Here is a 13,792-nt window from a genome sequence, read left to right as displayed (position 1 = left end):
CAACAGCGTGACTACTGGGTATTGTAGAGGATGCGCCCAATGTCGCTGGTGCCCGGGCTCAGTGGGCTACACCGCAGAATCACTTTCTGCAGCAGCTTTTGGGATCGTCTGGCTGCCGTTGGTATAATAGTCTCCCCCTCCCCTGCCCGGCCCCACATCAGAAGGTTCCATTGCCTTCCCTTTTCCCCACAATGCAAGCAGGCACCATTGCCCAGTGAGAGAAAAAGGAAGGGAGAAAATCAATGAGGGTGAACTAATTGCAGAGGTTGAAACTGATAAAGCCACTGTTGGATTTGAGAGCCTGGAAGAATGTTACAAGGCAAAGAAATATACTTGCTCCTGAAGGTACCAGAGATGTTCCAGTTGGATCGATCATCTGTATCACAGTTGAAAAACCTGAGGATATTGAGGACTTTAAAAATTATACATTGGACTCGCTGCACCTACTCCACAAGCAACCACAGCACCACCCCCTGCCACTTCTCCACCTACACCTTCTGCTCAGGCTTCTATAACTCATATCCCACTCACATGCAGGTGGTTCTTCCTTCCCTCTTTCCCACCATGACCATGGGCACAGTTCAGAGATGGAGAAAAAAGTGGGTAAGAAGCTAAGTGAAGGAGATTTATTGGTAGAGATAGAGACTGACAAGGCCACTGTCGGTTTTGAAGTACAAGAAGGTTACCTGATGTAAATTCCGATCCCAGAAGGAACTAGAGATGTCCCTTTAGTAACACCACTCTATCATTGTAGGAAAAGAGTCAGATGTGCCAGCATTTACTGACTGCAGGCCAACTGAAGTAACTGATTTAAAACCACAAGCACTGCCACGTACTACTCCCCTGGTGACCCCCGTTCCTCCAATTCCCCAATCTGTAGCCTCTACACCATCAGCTACTCCCCCAGCTACTTCTGCTGGACCAAAGCGAAGGTTATTTGTTAGTCCTCTTGCAAAGAAATTTACAGCAGAAAAAGGGATAGACAAGTAAAAAGGACTGGACCAGAAGGCAGAATCATCAAGAAGGACATCAACTCTTTTGTGCCTGCTAGAGCTGCTCCTGCTCCAGCAGGTGCTGTGCCGCCCCCAGCTCCAGGAGTGGTGCCAGTTCCTACAGGTGTCTTCACAGATATCTCCACCAGCAACATTTGTCGAGTTTTTGCACAATAGTTAATGCAATCTAAGCAAACCATACTGACATCAATATGGAAGAAGTTTTGTTGGTATGGAAAGAACTTATAAGATGTTAGAAGGGAAAAGCAATATTTCTGTCAATGACTTCCTCATAAAGGCTTTAGTTTTGCTATGTATAATGGAATACTATGCAGCAGAAAGAAAGAAGAACTCCTATCCTTCACAACAGCATGGATGGAACTGGAGAGCATTATGCTAAGTGAAATAAGTCAGGTAGAGACAAATATCATATAATCTCACCTATAAGTGGAACCTAATCAACAAAACAAACAAATGAGCAAAATAGAACCAGAGACACTGAAATAAAGAACAAACTTACAGTGACCAGAGGGACAGAGGGAAGGGGATAATGGGGTTAAGAAGGGGAAGGGACAAGCAAAGGAACACTAGTAGAGGACTCATGGACATGGACAGTGGTGGGGGGGGTAAATTGAAGAGGTAGAGTGAGCAATGGGGAAAAAGGTGGGGCAACAATAACTGAACAACAATAAAAAAAAGAAAAAAAACTAAAATAAAAAAAGTTCCTGAAGCAAATTCTTCTTGGCTGGACACAGTTACAGGACAAAATCACGTTGTTAATAGCAGTGTTGTGGTCAGTACTCCTGTAAGAGTCATCACACCTATTGTATTTAATGCACATATAAGGGGACTAGAAGCCATCACTAATGATGTTGTTTCTTCGGCAAAGTATGAGAGGGTAAACTATAGCCACATAAGTTCCAGTGTGGCACTTTTATGATCTCCAAGTTAGGAATGTTTGGAATTAAGAACTTCTCTGCTGTTATTAACCCACCTCAAGCATGTAATTTGACCATTGGTGCTCCAGAAATAGACTCATGCCAGCAGATAATGAAAAAGGATTTGATGTCTGTTACACTCAGTTGTGATCATCAGGTTGTGGATGGAGCAGTTGGAGCTCAGTGGCTTGCTGAGTTTAGAAAATATCTTGATAAACCTATCACCCTGTTGTTATCATTGACCCAAGAATTTCTAGGCTCTTCCAGGTCACAATGATTCGTTCTTATCAAGATATAAATATGTTATTGAACAAGTGGTTCTTTTTATATCAAAGTTAACCAGTGATTTTTAAGTCTGTCCAGTTATTTGTTATGGTCATTACTGATTTTTTTAAAGTGCCAGTTACACCCAGATATTGTGCACATTTAGTAAAAACCAGATTTTAAGCTGTGCACTCCTAGTCAAGGGACATGTGGCATAGCCCTTTGGTGGTAAGCACCTCCACTGGGGAATGTAAGGTAGAGTTGTGGTTCCCTGTGGAGCCTGGTATATAAAAGAAACCTGGTTAAAAGCTTGAGATTTTGAACTTCAGTCGTCTCAAATGTATTCCTCATATTTGAAGAAAGGAGAAGTCAGGAAAATTTGTTCTCTTGGAGAAAGGGTTTGAATCAAAGCTTGATTTTGGAATTTAACCCTAATTTAAATTTTTCTCTTACATGATCTTGGCTTTATCATGGATGGGAAGGGTAGAGAACTTTAAGAAAAAATAAGTTAAATTTTTTAAAAGTCAGCATTTTCTTAGACTTCTTCAACCACTATTTGTTTATTTTTCTGTGAATCCCAAAATGGTTGTTTTCCTTTCTTCAGATGAGATATAAATATAAACCAGCCACTTGGTATAAAAGAGAATTTGTGTGGGTATTTAAACAACTTAAATGTTTAATTCTGAGCAGAATTCTACAATTACCTCCAAAGAAAAGATTATGCATATAGGATTTAAAAAAACAGAAGGGTATACATTCTTTTCAAATGCAAATTGACTATTCTTCAAGATACAACATTTGCTGTATATGGTTCAATTAGTTAAGAAAACTTAAACCAACCATAGTATGCTCCTGACTACAATAGAATAAAGATAGAAATCGGTGAATTAGAGACTGCTAAAATATCCTAATAGTTGGAAATTTGAAAACATACTTCCAGGAGATATTCTGCTTCTGGGAAGATGGCATAGACATACGTTTTGTTCTTTCTCCCACTAAGTACAACTAAAACTGAGGTACTGTATACAAAAAATATATAAGAAGGGTTCTAAAGGTGTAAAAAAGAAAGTGGAACCAGATAGGAACGTCAGAAACCAAGAATAGCAGGATGATGAATACCCTGGGTCTTGTGTTTGTTTTATATATACCAGTCTTCAAACTGGGGAAGTCAGAAAACTGAAAGTGTTAATAAGTACAGACAAAAAAGCTCTAACAAATAGTGGTCTCTATCCAAAAGCCTAGGTTAGGAGTAGCCTAGCAAGACACAAAACTTTAGTACAATAATCACTCTATTCCATCCAAAATACCAAAAACAAATAAATCCAAACAAAAACCTATGGCTCCACTCCAGTGTATGCCAGAAAATTCTGAGTGGGAAGTCCTGACATTCATCCTCACCAATATGTTACAAGACACCTTAAACCCCTTGTCTTGGTAGTGCCAGAGAAGACTAACTAGTAAGCTGAGACTTCTATTGTCAACAGTTGAAATAATGCCTCCCATCTCGCAGTGCCAATGCAAACTACATAAAGGTCATAGACTTCCAACCCATCAGCAGCAATGTGCTCCTTCCCTTCAATGCTGAGGTGGAAGCAGGCACCTCCTGGAGAATCAGGAATTTCACCATCATCCAGTGGTAACAGAAGAGCTTGCAGTACAATATCAGGGGAGCCCTCAGGGGAGCCAGAACTCCCACTTCTGCCTAGCAGCAGAGGGCTCCCTCTCCTTGGGTATTAATTAAAGATGAATGGGGAAACTCAACTTCTATTTCTGAGAGTGAGAAAGTTTTATCCAACTCCTACTCTGCTGGAGCAGTGACACAGAAAGCCTGTTAACACAGGAAGTTTAAATATGACTCAGTGTCTCATAACCTAATACAAAAATGTCAAATTTTCAATAATAAAGTACTCATCAAGAACTAGGAAGATATTAAACTTAATGAAAAAAGATTATCAATAGATGCTAATACTATTACTGTGACAGATATATGAAAATTTTATAAAAAATATATAAAGCAGCCATAATAAACATGCTTCAGACAAATTTCCCTAAAAATTACAAGTTCATCAGATTCATTCATTCTACTAGTATATGTTAGGGACGTACTTTGTTTAATATTGGCTAGATGATACAGGGACACATGAATGACTAAATCACACCTGATGTTGTAGTGTAGTTAAATCAACAAGAAGTCTTCTCCGTGAACAAGGTAACAATAGCTCACTGTAACACGGGATGTTAAAAATGTTAAACAATGGAGATACTACTTCATGGAAGTAGTTTTTGTCAAAATTATACAAGACGATCATGTGCATGAAGATTCTGTGATCACTGCAAGGGATCTGAGTTAAAGTTTTATTAAAACCCCAGGCTCCTTTTACATTTTCTGATCCTTGTTATGTATACCCAGGGTTGTGAAATAGAAATCACAAAGTTTTCTCCTAGTACTGTTTGCTAAAATTTCTTTGAAAAACTGCTGTACAAATTAATTTTTTCTTTTACTGAACAAAACAAACTTTATATATAAAGGTAACAATTTAACAACCATATGCTTTATAGAAACATATAGTTATTCCTATATTAGTCTAAAATAGATATATAAGGTAGATAACCCAAGTCTAATACAATATCTGTTGCTCTCTCTCTTTCTTACCAAAAAAAAGATCTCAGCTGAAGTAACTAAGGGGAACAGCTCAAAGTATGTACCTTTTTTACATTCTTCAGCGGCAAAGTTTGATCATGTGATAGAGTTGTGGCCAATGACATGAAAGGTGAAGTCTGTAAGAGCTTCAGGGAGAGTTTTAGTGCCTCCCTGATAAAAAAAGTTACACAAAATTCTCTGTTTTCCCTCTTCTGTCTGCTTGGAATACAAGTTGCTAGCAGAAGAATCATCTTTGCACAAGAGGAAATAGTTAACCTCTTTTTAAGTTGATATTTGGGCCTTCTGTTATTTGCAACAAAGGTATTCCTGATACAATAACTGACGTGTTGTGTTTTAAGTTGTGAATTTTTTTGCATATTTAAAAAAAATCTAGTGCTAGTGTACTCAATTTTTTAAAATGAGTTTAATACTCCTGTTGAATATAGTAGATAACCTCCAGCTGGTTTGGTTTTTTGTTTCTTTCTTTCTTTCTTTGTATTAATTCTCTATATTTAAAAATACAGAATCTTCTGAATTTCTGCTCTGGTCATCCTTTAGGATCTTGTTATAAACTGGGACTGAAACTCTATCTAGATAATCTTCTCATGGTACAAGAAAGTTTGGAAAAACCATCCTTAATTATGATGCAACACACAAGCCATTATTTCTTGACTTTTTTCACATTTTACAATTTAGTCCTAAGACAGGGACAAAAACAATGGAAGACTTTTCCTACACTATGATTAATTCTAGTTTTGTTTCTCAATGAAGTAAAATGATTATTTTGATGATTAATTGATTGTTTAACTACCCCATCTTTTTTTATTTAATCTTTATTGTATTTTTTCAATTATAATTTAGTTTTGTTATACTCCCTTCTCCCAGCAATCACCACACCAGTGATTGTCCATGTCCATGAGCCCTTTTTCCTTTTTACTCAGTCCTTCCATCTCCTCACTGCCCCACAACTAGATGTCATCCATATGTGAATCTGTCCACATTTTCCTTGTTAGTTCAGTTTGCTCATTAGATTCCACATATGAGTGAAATCATATGGTATTTGTCTTTCTCTAAGTGGCTTATTTCACTTAGCATAATGACCTCCAAGTCCATCAATACTGTTGCAAAGGGTGAAACTTTCTTCTTTTTTATGGCTGAGTGGTATTCCATGTTTAGATGTCCCATAGTTGTTTTTTCCACTTATCTACTGATGAATACTTGGGCTGCTTCTAGATCTTGGTGATTGTAAATATGCTTCAATGAACACAGGGATGCTTCTGTTCTATTGAATTAGTGCTTTGGATTCCTTTGAATATAATCCCAGAAGTAGGATTGCTGGGTCAAAAGTCATATCCATTTTTAATTTTTTGAGGTATCTCCATACTGTTTTCCACAGTGGCTTCATCAGTCTACATTCCCACCAACAGCGCAGAAGGGTTCCCCTTTCTCCACATCCTTGTCAGCCCTCATTGTTTGTTGATTTATTAATGATAGCCATTCTGGCAGGTGTGGGAACACATCTCATTGTAGTTTTAATTTGCATTTCTCTGATGATTAATGATGTTGAGCATCATTTCATATGTCTATTGGCCATCTTCTTCAAAGAGGACATACAGAAGTTTCTATTCAGGTCCTTTGCCCAATTTTTAATTGAATTACTTGTTTCTTTTTGGTGTTGAGCTGTGTAAGTTCTTTATAAATTTTGAATATTAACCCCTTATCAGATATATCAGGGAATATGTTCTCCCATTCTGTGGGTTGCCTTTTTATTTTGTTGATGATTGCCTTTGCTGTGCAAAAATGGTTTAGTTTGATGTAGTGCCATGTGTTTATTTTTCTTTTGTTTCCCTTGCCTGGGGAGAAATATGAGAAAAAGAATTGCTACGAGCAATTTCTGAGATTTTACTGCCTATGCTTTCTTCTAGGATTTTTTATAGTTTTGGGTCTAACACTTAAGTCTTTAATCCATTTTGAATTTATTCTTGTGTATATGTAAGAAGGTGGTCCAGTTTCATGTTTCTGCACGTATATGTCCAATTTTCCCAACACCATTTATTGAATAAGCTATCTTTTTCCCATTGTATGTGTTTGCTTCCTGTCAAATATTAATTGACTGTAAAGATATGGGTTTATTTCTGTGCTCTATCCTGTTCCATTGATCTATGTATCTGTTTTTATGCCAGTACCATGCTGTTTTGATTACTGTGGTCTTATAGTATAGTTTAGTATTAGTGCTATTCCTCCAACGTTGTTCTTTCTCAGGATCACTGTTGCTATGTGGGGTCTTTTGTGATTCCATATAAATTTTTGAAATATTTGTTTTAGTTCTGTGAAATACATCATTGGAATCTTGATAGGAATTGCATTGAATCTATAGATTGTTTTGGGGAAGTATGCACATTTTAATGATGTTAATTTTCCTATCCATGAGCATGGTATGTGCTTCCATTTATTTTTATCTTCTTCAATCTCTTTCTTCAGTGCCTTATAATTTTCCAAGTACAGGTCTTTTACATCCTTGGTTAAGTTTATTCCTAGGCATTTAATTCTTTTTGTAGCCATTGTAAATAGGATTGTTTTCTTAGTTTCCATTTCTGTTAATTATTGGCATATAAAAATGCAATCGATTTCTGGATATGAATTTTGTATCCTGCTATTTTGCTGAATTCATTTATCAGTTCTAGTAGTTTCTTGGTGGAAACTTTCTGGTTATCTATGTACAGTATCATGTCATTAGCTAATAATAATAGTTTTACTTCTTCCTTTCCAATTTGGATGCCTTTTTATTTTTTCTTCTTGTCTGATTGATGTGGCCAGGACTTCCAGTACTAAGTTGAATAAGAAAAGTGAAAGCAGACATCCCTGTATTTCCCAGATCTTAAGGGGAACACTTGTAGTTTTTACCCATTGAGTATGATACTGGCAGTGGGTTTGTCATATATGGCCTATATTATGTTTAGGTATGTTCTCTCTAATCCCACTTTACTGAGAGTTTTTATCATAAATGGTTGCTGGATTTAATCAAATGCTTTTTCTTCATCTATTGATATGATCATGTGCTTTTTATTCTTTATTTTGTTTATGTGGTATATCATATTTTTTTTATTTTCAAATGTTATACCAACCTTGCATTCCTGGAATAAATCCCACTTGATCATGGTATCTGATCTTTTTGATGCATTGCTATATTCGGTTTGCTAATATTTTGTTGAGGATTTTAGTGTCTGTGTTCATCAGGGACATTGGCCTATAATTTTTTTTCTTTGTAGTGTCTTTATATGATTCTGGAATTAGGATATTGCTGGCATTGGAGAATGAGTCTGGGAGCCTCCCCTCCTCTTGAATTTTATTAAATAGTTTGAGAAGGAGATGTTTTAGTTATTTTCAGAATGTTTGGTAAATTCACTTGGAAAGCCATCCAGGCCAGGGTTTTTGTTTGTTGGAGTTTTTTGATTACTGCTTCAAACATTAGGTGTAATCTGTCTATTCAGATTCTCTGATTCTTTCTGATTTAGCTTTAGAAGATTGTATTTCCAAGTACGTATCTATTTTGTCCAGGTTGTCCAGTTTGTTGGCACATAGTTGCTCATGAATTTTCTTAACAATCCTTTGTATTTCTCTGTTGTCACTTGTTATTTTTCTTCTTTCATTTCTGATTTTATTTATTTGTGTCCTTTCTCTTTTTTTTCTTGTTGAGTCTGGTTAAAAGTTTGTCTTTTAATCTCATTTGTCTTTTCAAGAACTAGCTCTTGAATTCATAGTTGATTTTTTAATCATTTTTTTTACTTTATTTTATTTCTGCTCTGATCTTTATTATTTCCTTACTTTACTCACTTTGGGCTTTGTTTGATATTCTTTTTCAAGTTCCATTAAGTGTGAAATTAAATTGTTTATTTGAACTTTTTCTTGTTTTTTTGAGATGGGCCTGTAAGGCTATGAATTTCCCTCTTAGGATTGTTTTCCCAGTGTCCCATGGATTTTGGATTATTGTGTTGTCATTTTCATTTGTTTCAAGGTATCTTTTGATTTCTTCCTTGATCTCGTTGTTGACCCATTCATAGTTTAATAACATGTTATTTAGCTTCCATGTCTTTGCATGTTTTTCAGTGTTCTTGTGATTGACTTCTAGTTTCACAGCATTGTGGTCAGCAAAGATGCTTGATATGTTTTCAGTCACTTTAAATTGATTGTGATTTATTTTATGTCCTAACATGTGGACTATCCTAGAAAACGTTTCATGTGCACTTGAAAAGTATGTATATTCTGCTGCATTGGGATGAAATGCTCTGAAGATATCAATTAAATCCATTTGATCTAGTGTGTCATTTAAGTCCACTGTCTTCTTGTTGATTTTTGGCCTGAAAAATCTATCCATTGAAGTCAATTGAGTGTTAAAATCCCTGATTATAAGTATATTTTTGCCAATCTCTCGCTTTATATCCATCAAGATTAGCTTCACAAATTTAGGTGCTCTTTTGTTGGGTGCGTAAATATTTACTAGGGTTAATCCTCTTGCTGGATTGTACCTTTATCATTTTGTAGTGTCCTTCTGTGTCTCCTATATAGCCTTAGTTTTAAAGTCTATTTTGTTGGGTATAAGTATGAGTACCCCAGCTGCTTTTTTCTTTCCATTTGCATGAAATATCTTTTTTCTATACCTTTACTTTAAGTCTGTGTGTATCTTAGGATCTGAGATGTGTCTCTTGGTGGCAGCATACATATGGGTTTGTTTTCTTATCCATTCAGCTACCCTATGTCTTTTGACTGGAGCACTTAAGCCATTTACATTTAAAGTGATTACTGATAGATATGTATTTAATGCAGTTTTATTGTTAGACTACTTTTCTATGTTTTTAACTCTCCATTTTTCTTCTTCTTCTTAAAGCAGGCCCTTTAATACCTGTTGCAGTACTGGTTTGATGTTAACAAACTCCTTTAGCTTTCTCTTGTCTAGGAAGCTCCTTATTTTTCCTTTGATTTTAAATGATAGCTTTGTTGTGTAAATAAGCCTTAGTTGTAGATCATTGCTCTTCATCACCTTGAATAATTCATGCCACTCCCTCTGGCCTAAAATGTTTCTGTTGAAAAATCAGATGATAGTCTAATTGGTGCTCCTTTGTATGTAACTACCTGCTTTTTTTCTTGCAGCTTTTAGGATTCCCTCCTTGTCTTTAAGCTTTGCCATTTTAATTATGATGTATCTTGGTGTAGGCCTCTCTGGATCCAGTTCATTTAGGACTCTCTGAGAGTTCTGAACTTCACCAAATTAGGAAAGTTTTCAGTCATTATTTCTTCAAATAGGTTCTTGGTCCCTTGCTCACTCTCTTCTTCAGGTATTCCCATGATGCAGATGTTGTTACATTTCATGTTGTCCTAAATGTTGCTTAAGCTCTCCCCATTTTTTTTTTAATTCTTTTTTCTTTTTTTCTGCTCTGCCTGGGTGTTTTTTTCTATCTTGTCTTCCAAGTCACTGATTCGATCCTTTGCTTTATCTAACCTATTGTTTATTCCTTCCAGTGTATTTATTTCAGATAGTGCCTTCTTTATTTCTCACTGGTCCTTTTTTATGGTTTCTATGTCTTTTTTCATGCTTGAGTTTCCTTATAATCATTACTTTAAACTCTCTCTCTGATAAATTTCTTGCCTCCACTTCATCTAGTTCTTCTGGAGAATTCTCTCGTTCTTTCATTTGGGGCCTGTTTTTTTGTCTTCCCATTTTGGCTGCTTCTTTGTATTTGTCTGCCTTAGTTTAAACCAATCAGTGACATAGCCTTAAGCTGTAATTAGCAGTCATATGCCAGGGCAGAGTAATTCCTGCTGTTGGGGTATTGCTTCCCCTCAGGCTGATGCCGCTTGGAGAGGAGTGCTCTGCCTGAGAAGGATAGCTCCTGCACTATGAGGAATGATTCAGCACAGTGATCCTGGGGGCTGTTCCTTCAGTTTTCTCCCCAGAGCCACCAATCCCAGACACTCTTTAAGCATCTCTAGTCTGTTCTGACCTACCTCTGCTGGAGCCCAGGGTAAGTGGCTGCAAACAAAATTTTGTGCATTGGCCCTTTAAGAGGCTGTCTGATTCTCCAGCCATCTCTACCTGGCAGCAGAACCCCTGCTGCTTTTCACAGCTGGATATTATCTGGGTTCTTTTTTGGGTCTAATGCTGTGAGGCTGGGATGCCCAGCTTGGGGTTTAGATACCACATTACTAAGGGGGAATCCCCTGGCTGCTGAAATATCCTTCTGGAACTTCAGCTGCCACCCATGCAGTCCAGCCATCCTTCTAAAGCCTCCTTAGCACTCCCTACCAGTATTGTGTGGTGAAGTGGTTTCTTCTGTCTGTCTGTGGTTATAAGGCATCTTTCTAGCTAGTGTTCAGTTGGTTATTCAGTATGACTTCTCTACAATTTAGTTGTAATTCCAGGTTGGTACTGGGAGGAGTTTAGTGTATCTTCCACTTACTCCTCTGCCATCTTGGATCTCACCACCCAGTCTTGATCCCTGATTTCCTCTTTTATTCTTGAGAATGTCATCTTGCTTTCTTTCATATTTTCCAAGATTTTACTGTTGCTATTTCCTCTACTGCAATGTATTTGTTGGTTTCTCTTTATGAATGTCTTCCAAATCTCTTTTTTACAAAAAAACTGGCTAATACATAGGAATGGGTTGTTTAAAAAAGACAGCACAAGTATAGAATAGGTCCTCAATGTATTTTAAAATTAAAAATGTTGAAACAAGCCTTATGATTCTAAAATCCTTATGAAAATGGATAGAAAGACTGATGGTATGCAAACATAAGAACAAGAGAGAGTAATAGAAAAGATTGTTTTACAAATAAGACACACAGGACTTGAAATTCATTTAATATCAAATATCACTAATAATTTCAAGGACATGGATATGGTGAAACACAGAAGGGGCATGGAAAAATCCAAGTCTGCCAACAACACTCCTCACACCCTTCCATTTCACTTTGCAGTATGTCTGATATAGATTTAAAACATGCATTCTAAGCTATTCTTGAAGTGTATCACTTACACAAAAGGGATATATGTGAGTTATGAAATACTTCCATTTATATTCTAAAAATTATCTATACAACATGACATTTTCTAGAGATATGCCATGTTTAAGCAAATGCGATGGAGCAGGCACAGTACTAGATGGGCTAAGGTTTGTTTCCCCAAATTTATGTATCAAAACCTCAACCTTCATCATTGTAGGGGATTTTAATACCCCACTGTCAACAATGGACAGATCTTCCATACAAAAATCAACAAGGATAGAGTGGCAAGAAAAGAAAAAAACAAAACCTTCAGTACTTTAGAATGTGATTATATTGAATATAGGGTCTTTAAAGTGCTACTTAATTTAAAATGAAATTAAGTTAAAATTAAAGCCATTAGGTTGGCTTTAATTCAGTCTGAGGTATCCTCATAAGAAGAGGAGATTTGGACAATCAAAGAGACACTGGGCATGTAGACAAACATGGAAATGACCATCCAGTGAGACGGCAGGCCTGTGCAAGCTGAGGAGAGACGCCTCAGGAGAAACCAGACCTGCAAAACCTTTATCTTGGATTTCTAGTCTCCAGAACTGGGAAAAAATAAATTTCTGTTAAGGCACCAAGCCTGTGGCATTTTATTATGGCAGCCCTAAAAATCTGATAAAGACTTCTATAAGTGTCTAAACATAAGGGCTTGCCCACTAGAAATATCAGTATGAATTTTGCAGAAAGCCAGACATTCACATGTTTACAAGATGGTTTAAACAGCATTTTCTGTTCCTAGACATCCATATGGATAGAAAAAAATAGATCGTAGGTCTGCTGTTAACCCCCTCCTTCCATAAACAATGATGTTCCACTTGGTATATATCCAAAGACATTATCACATAGGTACGTGTAAGGGAATATATTGGAGTAAGGTTTTTCAGTGACATTTGTTGTAGCAAGTTGTAGATCATTAGGCAAGTGTACAGTAGCTTTGATGGACATGCACAATGGAACACTAGGCAGCAGCTAAGGTAAAAGACTAAATGTGGGTAAGGCAACATGTATATTATCTTCAAAACCTCATGTAAAGTGGGAATTATTTTAAAATTAATTATATGTTTCCATCATGTAAATTAAAATATAAGCACTGAATATAAATACTTTCTTAAAAGAATATACATATACCGAAAATTTGTTCCAATATTTAACATTATGGAATTGCTTTCATGTAGTATGTGGGGGGGAGAAATGGAAATGGGAGATAGAGAATAAAGTGAATAATCATAATAATAGAAACAAGATAGTTTTGTGGCAAAACCAGTGATGACATATGCCATGAACTGACAAGTATTTGTTTAACACACTGTACCTGAATTCCAACTGTAAAAGCAAATCTTAATAATACAAATTCAAATAGAGAAAATTCTGAATAAAAATCTTAAATAAAAATTTTAAATGGTCTAAAATAAAAAAGATATATTATACATGCAATATTAAAGAGAAGCAACCTAAAAAAGATGTAGTTCATTTCAGAATGTTTATTACATAAAAAATAAAGAGGCCCAAGGAAAAAAATATGAATAAATATAAAATATAAAATGAGTAAAGATTTCAGAGCTGCTGTTCATAAAAATTATATATTAAACATGACTTCTGTGGTTGAAAATCTCACAGGAATAGAAAGCAAAAGAACAGCAATGAGGAAATTGCCTCAAATTTTATATATTAAATCTAAAGATTTTAGTGACTTACCTGCTATTTATACAGGGTAGGGGGCAAAAATAGATGTACAGTTGTTCATATGCAAAATAATACAATAATTAATAGAGTATAATACAAGGATAAACTCTGTGTTTCAAAATTGTAAACCTACTTTTGCCCCATCCTGTACAGGAATATAAGAGGTCAGAGATGACACTGAGGCAAAAAGAAGAAAAGCGTGAAGGTATGACAAGTAAAAAGAAGAAATA

The 13,792-nt window shown here is 36.0% G+C and overlaps 1 pseudogene; it reads left to right on the top strand.

Moving 5' to 3' along the window:
- The first annotated feature begins 354 nt into the window (after nucleotides 1-354).
- Nucleotides 355-2,207, top strand: LOC112296582 (dihydrolipoyllysine-residue acetyltransferase component of pyruvate dehydrogenase complex, mitochondrial pseudogene; annotated as a pseudogene).
- Nucleotides 2,208-13,792: the final 11,585 nt, after the last annotated feature.

This window comes from Desmodus rotundus, chromosome 7 (assembly GCF_022682495.2).
Source record: "Desmodus rotundus isolate HL8 chromosome 7, HLdesRot8A.1, whole genome shotgun sequence".
In the NCBI taxonomy this organism is placed as follows: domain Eukaryota; kingdom Metazoa; phylum Chordata; class Mammalia; order Chiroptera; family Phyllostomidae; genus Desmodus; species Desmodus rotundus.
This window is presented reverse-complemented; position numbering and strand designations above follow the sequence as displayed.